Genomic DNA, 13,667 nt, shown 5'->3' with positions numbered 1-13,667 from the left:
GTACATGGTGGCTCCTCTCCCGGTCTCTGACACTCTTTCAGTCCCCGAGAGGAGAGGGATGGAGGAAATCACTTGTTCCCACCTTCGGGGCGCCAGCGAGGGAAGTGGGGGGAGGCAGGGGGGACGAAAATAACGCAACTAGGAGGTCGATCCTAGCTGTGGGGGGCAGGACTATGAAGAGCTGCTTGTGCATACTTAAAGACACAGACACGCGCACGCGCACTTCCACAACCGCATACCGATGCAGGGAAACCCGCCCATTGGATAATGGGGATTATGGGCGGGGGAGAGAGGCGAAAGAACATCTGGAGGCAGGGTCAGACGCAAGTAGGAAACGAGACATGCGCTGACATGTCAGGAGGCTCGGTTTACCTCGGCCAATGAAAGAGAGGGACGGGGCTGACCGCCTATTGGTGGGTGGGAGGAGGGCAGAGCCCTGCGACCTCTAGTGGGGATGGGAGCACTGGGCTATGGGCCCTAGGGTGGTGCTTTGGGACCGAAGTTACGCTTCCCTCCGCTCCTAGGGCAAGGGCTCGGGTCTCTCACCGGTAGAAAAGCCCGAGTTCCTTTCCACCAAAAAGTGGACCCGGGTAAGGACGGGGAGGAAAACAGGTCCCGCTGACGCTAGAAGCACCGGAAACAGAACTCGGGGGCAGGGGCCAGTGAAGTGCGATCCGGAGGCGGAGCTTACGGCAGGATAGGGGGCGGGGCCTAGAGAGGAGGGAGGGGCCGGGACTAGCTGCGGCTCAGCTGTCTGTTCGCGGGGCGTATGGGGGTGGGGCCGAGGGTGTGCCCGGACTCGCGCGTGCCGGGGGCCAGGAAAGCTGCTCCTGGGACCCCGTGTGAACCCCACCCGATAGTGATCAGATGGAGGCCGCCTTTGGAATATCTGGGCAGGATTACCTGAGAAAGGAGTTCCACTTCCTGTACTCCCCCTCACCGCACAGTGTAATCACGGAGAACCCGGGGCGGGGATAACGGGGCAACTCGCTGAAACTGTCTATCTTTTCATCCAATACAATCATAACAAGGGGGAGACCGCGTGTACCCACAATTTAGGGGACTCCACAAAGCTCGACCTCCGTGGGTACCCCTTGTCTTCCTAAACACTTTCATCAATAAAAGGAAAGAGCAAGAAAACACACGGCCAAAAAACCGTACTGGGAAAGAAGCCGCTTCTTAGAATGAGAAAATTTTTTTTTTTTTAATAACTTTTTGTTGACAGAACCCATGCCAGGGTAATTTTTTACAGCATTATCATTTGCATTCATTTCTGTTCCGATTTTTCCCCTCCCTCCCTCCACCCCTTCCCCCAAATGGCAAGCAGTCCTTTACATGTTGAATAGGTCACAGTATATCCTAGATAACAATATATGTGTGCAGAACCGAACAGTTCTCTTGTTGCACAAGGAGAATTGGATTCAGAAGGTAGAAATAACCCGGGAAGAAAAACAAAAATGCCAGCAGTTTATATTCATCTCCCAGTGTTCTTTCTTTGGGTGTAGCTGCTTCTGCCCATCTTTGATCAACTGAAACTGAATTAGTTCTCTTTATCGAAGAGATCCACTTCCATCAGAATACATCCTCACACAGTATCGTTGTTGAGGTATATAATGATCTCCTGGTTCTGCTCATAGAAATTCTGATGATCTGCAGAGTCAAAATTGAAATAGTGACAGTGGCAGGGTGCTTCAAACAAACAAACAAACAATAGGGAAATGGCCAAATCATTGGCTATTGTGTTTTTTTATTCAATAGTATTTTATTTTCCAAATTACATATAGTTTTCAAGACTAAAATTTGAATAATAGCTTTTTATTTTCAAAATACATGCAAAGACAGCTTTCAACATTCACCTTTGCACAGCCTTAGGATCCAAATTTTTCTCTCTCTTCCCCCTACTCCCTCCCCTAGACAGCAAATAATCCAATATAGGTAAACCGTGGGCAATTTTTCTACACGTTTCCACATTTATCATGCTGCACAAGAAAAATCAGATCAAAAGGGGAAAAAATGAGAAAAAAAACAAAAGCATGCAACAACAAAGGTGAAAATACTGTGTTATTATCCACAGTCAGTCCCCATAGTCTTCTGTTTGGATGCAGTTGGTTCTCTCCATCACAAGTCTATTGGAACTGGTGTGAATCACCTCATTTTTGAAGAGAGCCACATCCATCAGAGTTGATCATTACATAATCTTATTGCTGTGTACAATGGTTTTTTTTTTTATTCTACTCACTTCACTCAACATCAGTTCATGTATTTCTTTCTAGGACTTTCTGAAATCAGCCCATTCATCATTTCTTTATAGAACAATATTATTTCAGTACATTCATAGACTATAACTTATTCAGCCTTTCTCCAACTGATGGGCATCCTCTCAGTTTCCAGTTCCTTGCCAGTAACAAAAAAGGCTACTAAAAACATTTTTGCACGTTTGGGTCTTTTTCCCTTTTTTATGATCTCTTTGGGATACAGACCCAGTAGAAACACTGCTGGATCAAAGGGTATGCACAGTTTGATAGCCCTTTGGGCATAGTTCCAGATTGTTCCCCAGAATAGTTGATTAGTATGTTGTGATTATTTTTTAAAAAGGAAAAACAAATGCCAGAATCATAAATGAAAGGGCACAGCATGGAAGAAATGATTAGAAACTATTTTGTCCAGGTATTTGCCAACAAACTTGATAAATGCATAAATATTTGTAAAAATATACAACACCAGATGCAGAGAACAAAAAATAGAGCATTAAAATAGCCCAATCATAGTAAGAGAAATGGAACAAGCCATAAATGAGCTTCCAAATGGACAGAACCCACGGCCTCCACAAATAAAAAATATTTACAAGTGTATTCTATGAAACATTTAAATAGCAACTATCTCCAGTTTATATAATTTTTTTTTGCAAGAGTAGCAAGAATGGCTAAACAAATTGTAATATATGATTGTGATAAAAATTTTACAAAAACATGGAAAGACTTGCATCCAATAATGAAGAATGCAATTAACCAAACCAAAAAGTTATATATAGTAACAGTAAGATTGTTCTTACTGGAAATGATAGGGTGCCTCAAACTACGGCCCGCAGGCCAGATGCAGCAGCTGAGGACGTTTATCCCCCTCACCCAGGGCTATGAAGTTTCTTTATTTAAAGGCCCACAAAACAAAGTTTTTGTTTTTACTATAGTCCAGCCCTCCAACAGTCTGAGGGACAGTGAACTGGCCCCCTATTTTAAAAGTTTCAGGACTCCTGCACTAGAGTATACTGAGTGTGTGTGTGTGTGTGTGTGTGTGTGTGTGTGTGTGTGTGACAGAGACAGAGACAGAGACAGACAGGGACAGAGAGAGGTTCAGAACAGCATGTTAGAAAAATCTCTGGGAAATGAGTGGAGGATGGATTGGAGTGAATAATTACGTGTCAAAGCTATCAAAAGACTACTGCAACAATCCAGGTATGAGGTGCCTTCATTATAGCGGTAGCTGGGCATGTAGAAAAAGAGAAGTATACAAGAGCGTATGAAGGATATAAGAATATATGAAGGTAGAATCATCAGAACTTGACAACCCATTGGATGTATGGGGTGTATTTGAGCAAGGAGTTGGGGTGGACATGGAAGCTACAAATCTGAATGACTGAGAGGACAGTGGAATTCTCAACAGTAATAGAAAAATTTGGAAGAAAGGAGAATTGATGAGGTTTTTTGTTTGGTTTTTAACACGCTGACTTTGAGATGTCTTGAGGCATGGGGATATAGCAAATAGAGGAAAAACTGGGAAGTTAAGGTCTTAGAAGGGGCATCAATATGTAGTTTGTAGTTCACTAGCCTGCCCTCCCCCCAGATCCACACAACTGTCATTCATTTCTATTTGTGCTTCCTACCCAGTACATAGCTGAGGTTATTCTGAATTCTAGACACTTAGTAGGGCTCTATGGTGCCTTCAGGAATCTGGGGGATGAGATGGCATAACTGATATTCAGAAATGATAGGATCCTCACTTTTTGCTCTCCCCTGCTTCCTGGACTGTTAAGGAGGAAGAGAGAGAGGGAAATACAAATATTTGACACATTTAGTAGTAATCAAAACAGCCAGTGTTTATTTATTTACCTTCCAATTGAGTTTTTGTCATATATCTTCCCTCCCCCTCCTTTCCAGGAGCCTCATCCAACTTTGGTGTCTACTTGATACTCAATTCTCACCTATGGCTCTAAGGAGCTATAGCATGCACATCAGCCACCTCTAGTAAAATTATTTTTGTAGATGGGATAAACCAGATTGAGGGTAACTGACAGGCCTCAGACCCCTCAGTAAGTTAGGAGATGTCTACCCCAAGTGAAGGCTTCCCTCAGGAATGGGCAGATGAGAACAATGGTGGTAACTGACACAAGTGATGTAGAGTACTTAGAGCTCTGTCACACATCAGAGATGTCAAGGTCATCCAGTGCATCGTGGGCCTTCACTGGTCTTCTTGACTTGTATCCTGCCCATGGACCTTGATGACTCTGCAAGAGAGAGTGAAGTGGATAATTTTGTACAATTCTGCCTCGTTTAAATCTAATTCACTTGCAAAATACCACCCTGTGATGTCATTAGTCCTCTTTGGAAAGGAAGAATGAAAAACAACATATTGTCACCTATGTTCTATGTCCAATCATATACAAAGAAAATCTATTGCTAACAAAATCCTGATTTGCTGATATTAATGGTGCTGTGTACAGAGATTTAGTAATAGGTTAGCATTCCTGTAAAGATGAAGAAGACACAAATGTGCTTCATTGAGTCTGAAGGACAAAGGGATGGGCAGTGTGAAAGGGAGGGAAGGGCAAAGACTGCTCCTATTTGGATCTCCAGCATACAAGATACCTCTGTGTACACACAAGTTTCCCAAAACATGTCCCAAGACTAAATGAAAATGATCCCTTAAAATACCTAACTCCTCCCTTCACATCACTGCACTTAAACCGCTCTCCTGATGTCACTCCATTTACGGCAAACAAATTAGATTAGGGTAGGTCTTGGTCTCCAGATAAAATCTCCCATGGGACCAAAGATCTTATGCCTCTATGATTATCCAGGAGTCATATGAAGAGACTTGTTATTTTGGGGAATTTTGAACTCTGGAACTCAAATTACCATAGTCTCCAGAGAGTCATATCCATGAGATACTAATCTATCAATGAGATGGGCAGTAGGAACAGTTCCCACAAATCAATATGCTTTATAGGAATTGATGTTAAACAAACTTACTAGTTTGAATCTGCACCAGGGATAGCTGCACTCCCAGTCATCTTATTACAATCTCCCTTACATGACAGGTGTCTATAGTATTTTCTCTACCAAGAGTCATGAATTTTTCCCAATCACCTAATCTGCAATTAAGGGACTCCACAAGGAGTAAATATCTTGTAAAGACATTAGATTTCATGCTTATTCCTACATCCTCAGAGGTTAGTGAACCAATACAGTGGAAAGATTCAGAGTAAAAGATAGGTTCCCAAGTAGACGGTAGCTATCCTGACAAGTAATATTCTGAAAATAATGAAAAGAGAGGAGATGTTCGGATTAATGGGATAAGAAGTCACTTTACTGGAACATCTGGGACAGATAAAGAATAGGGGACTGAGGGAGTAAGGAGGAGAACTATGAGCTTAGTCTGTGTCTCTTTTACTGCTTCTGTCCCCTTACAAGTACCATGGATTGTACTTGACTACTAATGAGAATATCCCGTTTGCCATCCTCTGCCTCCTGCTCTTCATTTTGCCTTGATTTACTTAATTTGTGACCTATCCCACTAGCTTACCACTGATGAATCCCTGTCACCTTACCATGAAGATACTATTAAATTTTATGATACTACTGGGTTATACCTGACCTGAGCGCTTCAGGGGACTCTATCGTAAAACCAGAATACACTAGTGAGACTGGTTGCTATGAAATCTATGGCCTGCTGATTGTGCTACTCAGCCCCAGGAATACCAGATGGATAGCTCTAAGTCTTTCCATTTAACTCCACCCTGTGTCCATTCCCTCAAGCAGAAGTAGGAGTTAGCCTCTAAGTTATGAATCTCAAGTCAGGAGCCAAACTCATAGAATGTCAGTCCAAGAGACCACTCACCTGGGATCGAATGAAGGGTTTGAATACAATTAGTAGATAACTGAATGGCAATGGATATATCACTTGTGTATTCAGATTTACAAATGGCATTTCTGAAGTGTTTGGCAATATCATAATTCCTCGTGTTCCCTTTCCCTTACTCATGGCTCCACAGTTTGGGAGAAAATCAGTGTCAGAACTGAAACAGTTCTTGTGGTTATGCAACAAATTGCTCCCATCTCTGTAAGTGTTCAATCCCAGATTTTTTTTAACTGTGTTTTTTTTAACTAATAGCATGAACATTCTCTTCTCCAGATATTAGTTTTAAAGTAAGAACTCTATTTTAGCAAGTACCTAATAAAATCAGATACCTAATAAAATCAGATATATATATATATATATGATGGCATCCCTCATCCCTTCTTCCTGCCCCAGTCCCTAACAAGGATAGTACTATTAGTATGGAGGAGAGGCCATTTCCTATATGCAAGGGTCCCTTGAATCCTGAGTATATTGGTTACATAGGGTCTATAGGACAACATTCCAAGAGATATTCAAGATACTGGCTTCCCCAGTCAGGGTCTTCCTCCTTTAGGGGCTTATTAGATAGAATATATAATCTGCAACTTTTCAGTCAACCATAGCCCTTATAGCCAATGGAATGGATAAGGCCATCATTACCTAGGAGGAAATAAAAGGTTTTAACTGCCTGACATTGATGATTTTAGACCAGTGTAATGACCTGAGTTATCTGTTAGGTAGTGAAAGAGGTGTCTGTGTCCTAGGCAACACTTCTAGTTGCTCTGAGGTGAATAGCAGTGGAGAAATAGAAAAGTCCCTCAAGAAAATAACAAAACAGGACATGTCAAGGAGAAAGCTATGGGATTTGTTACCCTAGTCTGGGATAGGCTCTTGAGAAAAGTGGCTCAGATGCCTTCTATAATCAGCTACCACAATCCTCAATCCAAATGTCATTATATTAATATTGGTCTGATGTGTCCAGAGATGTAGCCAATGGATCTCACTTCAACCACTTACTATGTTGAGTTTCCCAGGTAGCAAAGGTTATGGTAAGGCAGTCCAGAATAATAGGACAAGGGAAGTGAAAGGAAAAACTACAAAAATCTATGGCTGCATTCTATCAGGCCTGGCTTCTATTATCCAAACTCCCACACATTTGCTAATTAGGCACAGTTATAATTCCATTTTCCTTACCCGTAGTTAATACTTGGATACTTCTCTTTTGAGGCAAGTATATCTTGACATGGAACCCTATCACTAACTAAATTGCTGCCCATCTGCCCAAACCTTTCTATGTTGTCCTATGTTCTATGTTGTGCTAATCATGAATGTAGTGTCCAATCAACCAAAGTCGAGGGACACAAGCCTTTACCTCTGTTCCTGCCCACTAACTCTATTTCATAATCCTAACTCTTCTTCGGGCTTTATATCCAATAATTTACAAGTTTTGTCGTAACTAACTCCTCAAAATATCTTGCATTCATCCTCTTCCCTCCATGCACACAATCTCATCACTGTTGCAGTAGCCAAGTTGGACTTCTCATATCAAGCGTTTCCTTCTTCTATGCTATTATATTATTTCTATGCATATTATATTATGCTGAATGGATATTCAGCTGTCAAAGGTACATCCCTAAAGCACCGCTCAATAAACCAAACTGTTTAACTGTTCAATAAAGTCCAATGACTCCTGAGTAGATCTAGAAACAAATACAAATGCTTCTTTTTGTCATTTAAACCTCATCAAACCTTGACTACATCCTATCATTTTACCCTTACGATATAATATTCCCTTTCATGTGTTCTACTGTTCAGCTAAATTTGAATGCTAGCTGATGGCTAGCACATCACATGGCACATCAACTCCTATCTGCATATCTATGCAAAATGTCCTCCAGGCCTAGCACCAATTATTTAATAAATACTTGTTGACTAATTTAATTGCCATTAAGGAACATAGCATAGTCTTTTGGTGATGTCTAGTGGTCAGGAAGGATATTGCAGTTTACTGAAAGTTTTAGAACAAAGAATAGAAAAGGTCAATGGGAACATTATTACTTTTAGGCTATCTTGTGTCCATCTCCTAATATTATATTCTGACTTTTTCTAGAATCTACTTTAATTGAATTTTAACCCATGTGACTGCTCATTCCTGGGAGACAGATTGGGCTTAAATGAAGCTCTGAATTTATGAAGAGGAATTAAGTAATGAATTCTGTCAGTATAAATAGGAACTCAAAATAAATCATTGATATCATAATTACTTATTAAATGCCATAAGATTTCATAGCGATGAAAACTGATTTCACTCTATAATGTATTTGTTAACCAAGTAACCCATGATTACATATAATTTTATCTGATTGCAATATCATGTGATTGATATCACCTACCCTAAAGAGTCAAACTTGAAGGAGATAAATATCAAACAATGTCTGATTTCAACTTTGAAGGAAATTTATGAAAGAAATATGAAAAATGTGACTAAAACAATATCAATGTCAGAAATACAGGTAAATAAATGGCTAAGTGACTAGGGCTAGGAAGAAGAAAAAGGAGAAGGAGAAAGAGAAAGAGGAAGAAGAAGAAGAGGAGGAAGAAGAGGAAGAGGAAAAGGAGGAGGGGAATAACAGCAACAACAATGATAATCCTGGGAGTATATAAAAGCAGCTAGTAAGTGAAATTACAGCTGTAGTCATTGCCCTCAGTAGTAGGGCTTCGATATGAATTCAGCTCCTTTACCTCCAAATCCAGTTTTCTTGCCCCTGAACCATGTTATCCATCCCTCTCCAATTGTGGTGCTCCATTCTGAACAAAGCTATCTAGCCATCTCTCTGTCTGTCTTTCTCTCTGTTTTTCTTTCTCTCTTTGTCTCTGCTCTGTCGCTGCCCTTTCAGATACTTCCAAGCTTTTCAGATATATAGTCTAGGTACACTTGTGTAAATCTCTCTCTGCCCAGTTATTCCTTTAAAGCCTTAAATGAGTTCCAAAATCATTGTTATACATCTGGAGTTGGAAGGGACCTCAGATACCATCTAATCCCAAGTTCCTCATTTTATAGAGGAAGAACCTTAAGTTCAATGAGGGGAAATCACTTGTTTTGAAACCGTCTACCTCCCATTTGTGATCATCAAATCAAATAATGATTGTAAAGCATTTAGCAGTGTCTGACACATACTAAGTGCCAAAAAAAGATTATTACTACTACATAGCTGGTAAATCTGAAACAGGATTTAAACACATGCTATCCTGACTTGAAATTCAGTGTGGTATATACAAAATCCTGTTACTTCCTATATTCTCATCTCATTAAGCTACTCTCATCTTTCTCCAAGTTACAAAATCAGAAATATAAGGCATTGGTTTCTTTTTAAATGTTAAAAATAAAATGATTTCCCCCAAATTTAAAGTTTCCTTTAATAAACTTTTAATATGTAGAAATTGGCCTGAATAAAATAACACTCTATCCTGAATGAGTGAATTCTTTTACTCCAATTTTGTTTTTTTGCTAAAATGAGTGGTTTGAAAGGATTTATACAGTAGTTTAATTTATGAGATATCAACAGATATAAAAATCATTTCAGCATCAAAGATGCTCCCCTTGTATACTGTCATGGAAACAACAAAATCCAATAAAGGTTGCACACACACACACACACACACACACACACACACACACACACACATTTTCTGTCTACTAGAATCTGATGGGAAAACACAATCTCCTTTTCACCCACATCCACAAGTTTGGGAACTTCTATAGAGGCATCAACTTGTCAAATGAAAGATCAAAAAGATTCTATGAAACCTTGATCCATGATAATCGCTTCCCAGAAAAAACTCATTCTTCCTACAGGGAGTGTGCTAAGGAAACAGAATAATAAAACAGACTCAGTTGCCCTTTCCTATCAGGCAACAGGATCATTGACAGTAAATTTGTTATACTTATTAAAGAGTTGATGTAAATTTTACCTGAGTATTTTGTTCTAATGTCCACAGCAAGGTCTGGCATGAGAGAGAGAGAGAGAGGTTCAGAGATTTCTTGATTGATTGGCCAAAAACCCCTCATGTTACCCATGGGACCATATTTGATATGTTTAAGTCACACAGGGGAAGGAAAATCTGAAAAATCTTTGTTTATATGGAAGAGTTAGGACAATTCTGAAAGAAAAAGTACTGAGTCTATTATAAATAAAGTCTGAGTTACAAATTTCTTGTTTATTAGATTTTGAGTTTGTTCCACTCTAGAAAAAGAGACTACATTTACTGAGCCCCTATTGCCTGTTCAGCACAGGGCTAGGCTTTATGAAGGGGTGAGGGAGGAGAAAAGAAAAGGGGAACCACTCCCTTGAAAGTGTTGGCTAAACTCGGTTCCTACACAGACTCTCTCTGTGCCTTAGTTTTTCCTCTGTAAAATGAACAGTTTGAATAAATAATCTCTGAATCCCCTTCCAGATCTCAATCTAAAATCTTGTGCGTGATGTGGGCTATAATTTGTCCTCCTTTACCTCTGTTTCTTTCTCTGTAAAATAGGACTAGATGGTTTCTGAGGTCCTTTTCAGTTCTAGAGTTGCACCCATTTAGGAGCTCAAAGAAATGACTGAGTAGGGAGGAAATTGAAGTACCATATTTAGAATACATCGGAGAAGCTTGGCAGTGAATAAAAAGAGAGGGGAGAAGGAAGAGGGAGAGAGATGAAAATAGAGGGAGGGAAGAGAGACAGAGACACACACACAGAGACAGAGACAGAGAAACAGACACAGAGACACAGACATAGAGACAGGGATGGAGGGAGACAACAACAGATACAGAGAGAAAACCAATGAGAGAATACTTTGATCAGAATGGAATACCACAGCTGGAGAAGGATAGAAAGCAGAGCACACAGTGACAGGAAGGAATGATTTGGAGGCAGAGGAACCAAGTTCTAATCCTATCTCAACTACTGAGAACACTGATTCTAACTATAACTATTTGCTGTCTGATTTTGTATGCTCCAAGGATATTACTTTTCATTTTTCTTGCCTTGAGAACATAGGAAAATATCGACCCACATGCCTTATTTAATACTGGTAAAGTTTTGACAAACTTTTGATAGATATATTTCATAAATTCCCTTTAAAGCTGAGATCAAACATTTTTTCTCTTTGGTATTTACTTTCTTTAAAAAAAATTTTAATATAAAGGTTTAATTACTTTGATTTGATCAAATTTAATACAAGATGAAATTACAAAGTTACATAAATTTATAAAGAGACAATATAATGATTCAATTACAATGAATTCTTAGTTGTAAAATGTCTGCTTTTTCCAAAATATTAACAAAGATAATCCTATCCATTAGAGATCTAGGCATTTTATGAATTCAGCTCAGTAATGTGTCATTTTTGAATGAGTGAGTGGGATAAACAAATATAGAAGCAGGGATTATAGTTTATTTAAACTTTGTATTCCCCCTTAGTAGAATCTGTATATTAGAACATTAAGAAATGTTTGATGAATTTAATTTTTCCAAAGAACATTGAAAATAGAATTAGTTTGCAGACAAGACATTATGAAGAGAAATGGAAATGGACAATAAATCTCCTTCCCAAGAGATAATTTTCTTTTGTTTTTTGCAGTTGCTATCTGAACTTCTTTTTTTTATTATTATAGCTTTTTATTTACAAGATATATGCATGGGTAATTTTTCAGCATTGACAATTGCAAAATCTTTTGTTCCAACTTTTCCCCTCCTTCCCCCAGATGGCAGGTTGACCAATACATGTTAAATATGTTAAAGTATAAATTAATTACAATATATGATACATGTCCATACAGTTATTTTGCTGTACAAAAAGAGTCGGGCTTTGAAATAGTGTCCAATTAGCCTGTGAAGGAAATCAAAAATGCAGGTGGACAAAAATAGAGGGATTGGGAATTCTACATAGTGGTTCATGGTCATCTCCCAGAGTTCTTTCACTGGGTGTAGCTGGTTCAGGTCATTACTGTTCTACTGGAACTGATTTGTTTCATCTCATTGCTGAAGATGGTCACATCCATCAGAATTCATCATCATATAGTATTGTTGTTGAAGTATATATAATGCTGTCCTGGTCCTGCTCATTTCACTCACCATCAGTTCATGTAAGTCTCTCCAGGCCTTTCTGAAATCATCCTGCTGGTCATTTCTTACAGAACAATACTATTCCATAATATTCATATGGTATTTATTTTCTCTGGCTTTTTTGGGTGGGCAACATTAACATTTTATCTGCTTAAAATGTTCATTGTAGGATGAAATTAGCTCAATGGTGTCTCCACTGCTATGAAGTTTTATCCTGTATCAGATAACCTTTGATGTGATGGAGAGTTTAAAAGACAATTTTGATCTGAATTTCTATTTAAACTAAGAAATATACTTTATTTGTTAAATTCACAATTCCAATGGGCTCTGTACTACTTCCTTTAAGCAGGAGGAGCTATGACATGGCAAAAATTGAATAAAGATACAGTTTGGAAAGTGTCAGAATATAATATCAGAAACATCACGAGACTGCCAATTAAAAGTGTAATATTTACATTGACTACGAGACAGCTTTTTGAATTGAAACTCCCAGAAACTGCCACGCTATTCAGTATCACTTTTTGACCACTAGATGTCAAAGAAAGACAATGCTATTAATATTTTTCAACATCATTTCTGACCACCAGGTGTCACCAAAAATATCATCGTGTTATAATATTTAGTAGCAATAAATCAATCAACAAACATTTATTAGGCCTCTATTGTGCTCCAGGTTATACCTAGATTTCTAGACAAACACAAACATAATCCTGAAGACAGCTTGTACACTTGTAATTATTACAAAACATAAATACATAATAATTACCAAGAAGTATGACCCTTATGAGGTAGAAGAGGACTCCCCTAGCTACTCATTTCCAGAGTAAAAGGCCTACTGGCATAAAACATTGCATATATTTTTGGACTTTATCAAAGTATTGATTAGTTTATTGATTTTTCTTTTTCTCCTCTTTAAAATATTGTTTGTAATATGGGATCCTTCTCTGTATACTATAAAGTATTGTGTATATACAGGAGAACAGTGAATGGGAAGGGTGAGGAGGCCTCAGTGGTAATGGGGGCCTTTCCTTCCAACAGTCCTGACTTAACTTCTTTCACACTCTCACATGCAGGTTCCTGCCCTTCCTACCTATTAATTTCTTTTAGCCCCAGTTTCCTCATATGTAAAATGGGAATAGCTCTGGCCTTCTTTACTTAATGGTTATTATCCCAAAAAATCTCTATCTTGCAAACAGGAAAGGAAAGGAAGGAAACTAAGAGGAGATTTCAGCAATATTGAGAGAAGGCATAAAACTGAATACAACCACCAACAGGTGCCAGGAAACTCTAGGCTTTTGAGGAGAGCAGGAAGTGAAGTGAAAAATGAGCCCAGGGCCAGCAAAAGAGGGACAGGGACAGGTGGGAATGGGAGTAAGAGAAATGAGAAGGGATTTCACATACCTCTCAAAGGAGGGGAACCAGAGAGCATGGACATGGAGAAAAAGCT

General features: G+C 39.0%; 1 protein-coding gene and 1 long non-coding RNA gene across 2 annotated transcripts in view; one reads left to right on the top strand and one right to left on the bottom strand.

Annotated features, from left to right (window-relative positions):
* Window positions 1-13,667, top strand: part of LOC127543233 (CCR4-NOT transcription complex subunit 7-like) — a 204,213-nt gene that overhangs the window by 172,167 nt on the left and 18,379 nt on the right. The window lies entirely within an intron of this gene.
* Window positions 3,287-13,667, bottom strand: part of LOC127543234 (uncharacterized) — a 106,325-nt gene continuing 95,944 nt past the window's right edge. The window contains exon 3 of the long non-coding RNA XR_007949169.1: window positions 3,287-4,501. This is a non-coding gene — a long non-coding RNA (uncharacterized LOC127543234). The remainder of the gene's footprint in view (window positions 4,502-13,667) is intronic.

The sequence above is a fragment of the Antechinus flavipes genome, chromosome X (genome assembly GCF_016432865.1).
Source record: "Antechinus flavipes isolate AdamAnt ecotype Samford, QLD, Australia chromosome X, AdamAnt_v2, whole genome shotgun sequence".
NCBI lineage: Eukaryota > Metazoa > Chordata > Mammalia > Dasyuromorphia > Dasyuridae > Antechinus > Antechinus flavipes.
This window is presented reverse-complemented; position numbering and strand designations above follow the sequence as displayed.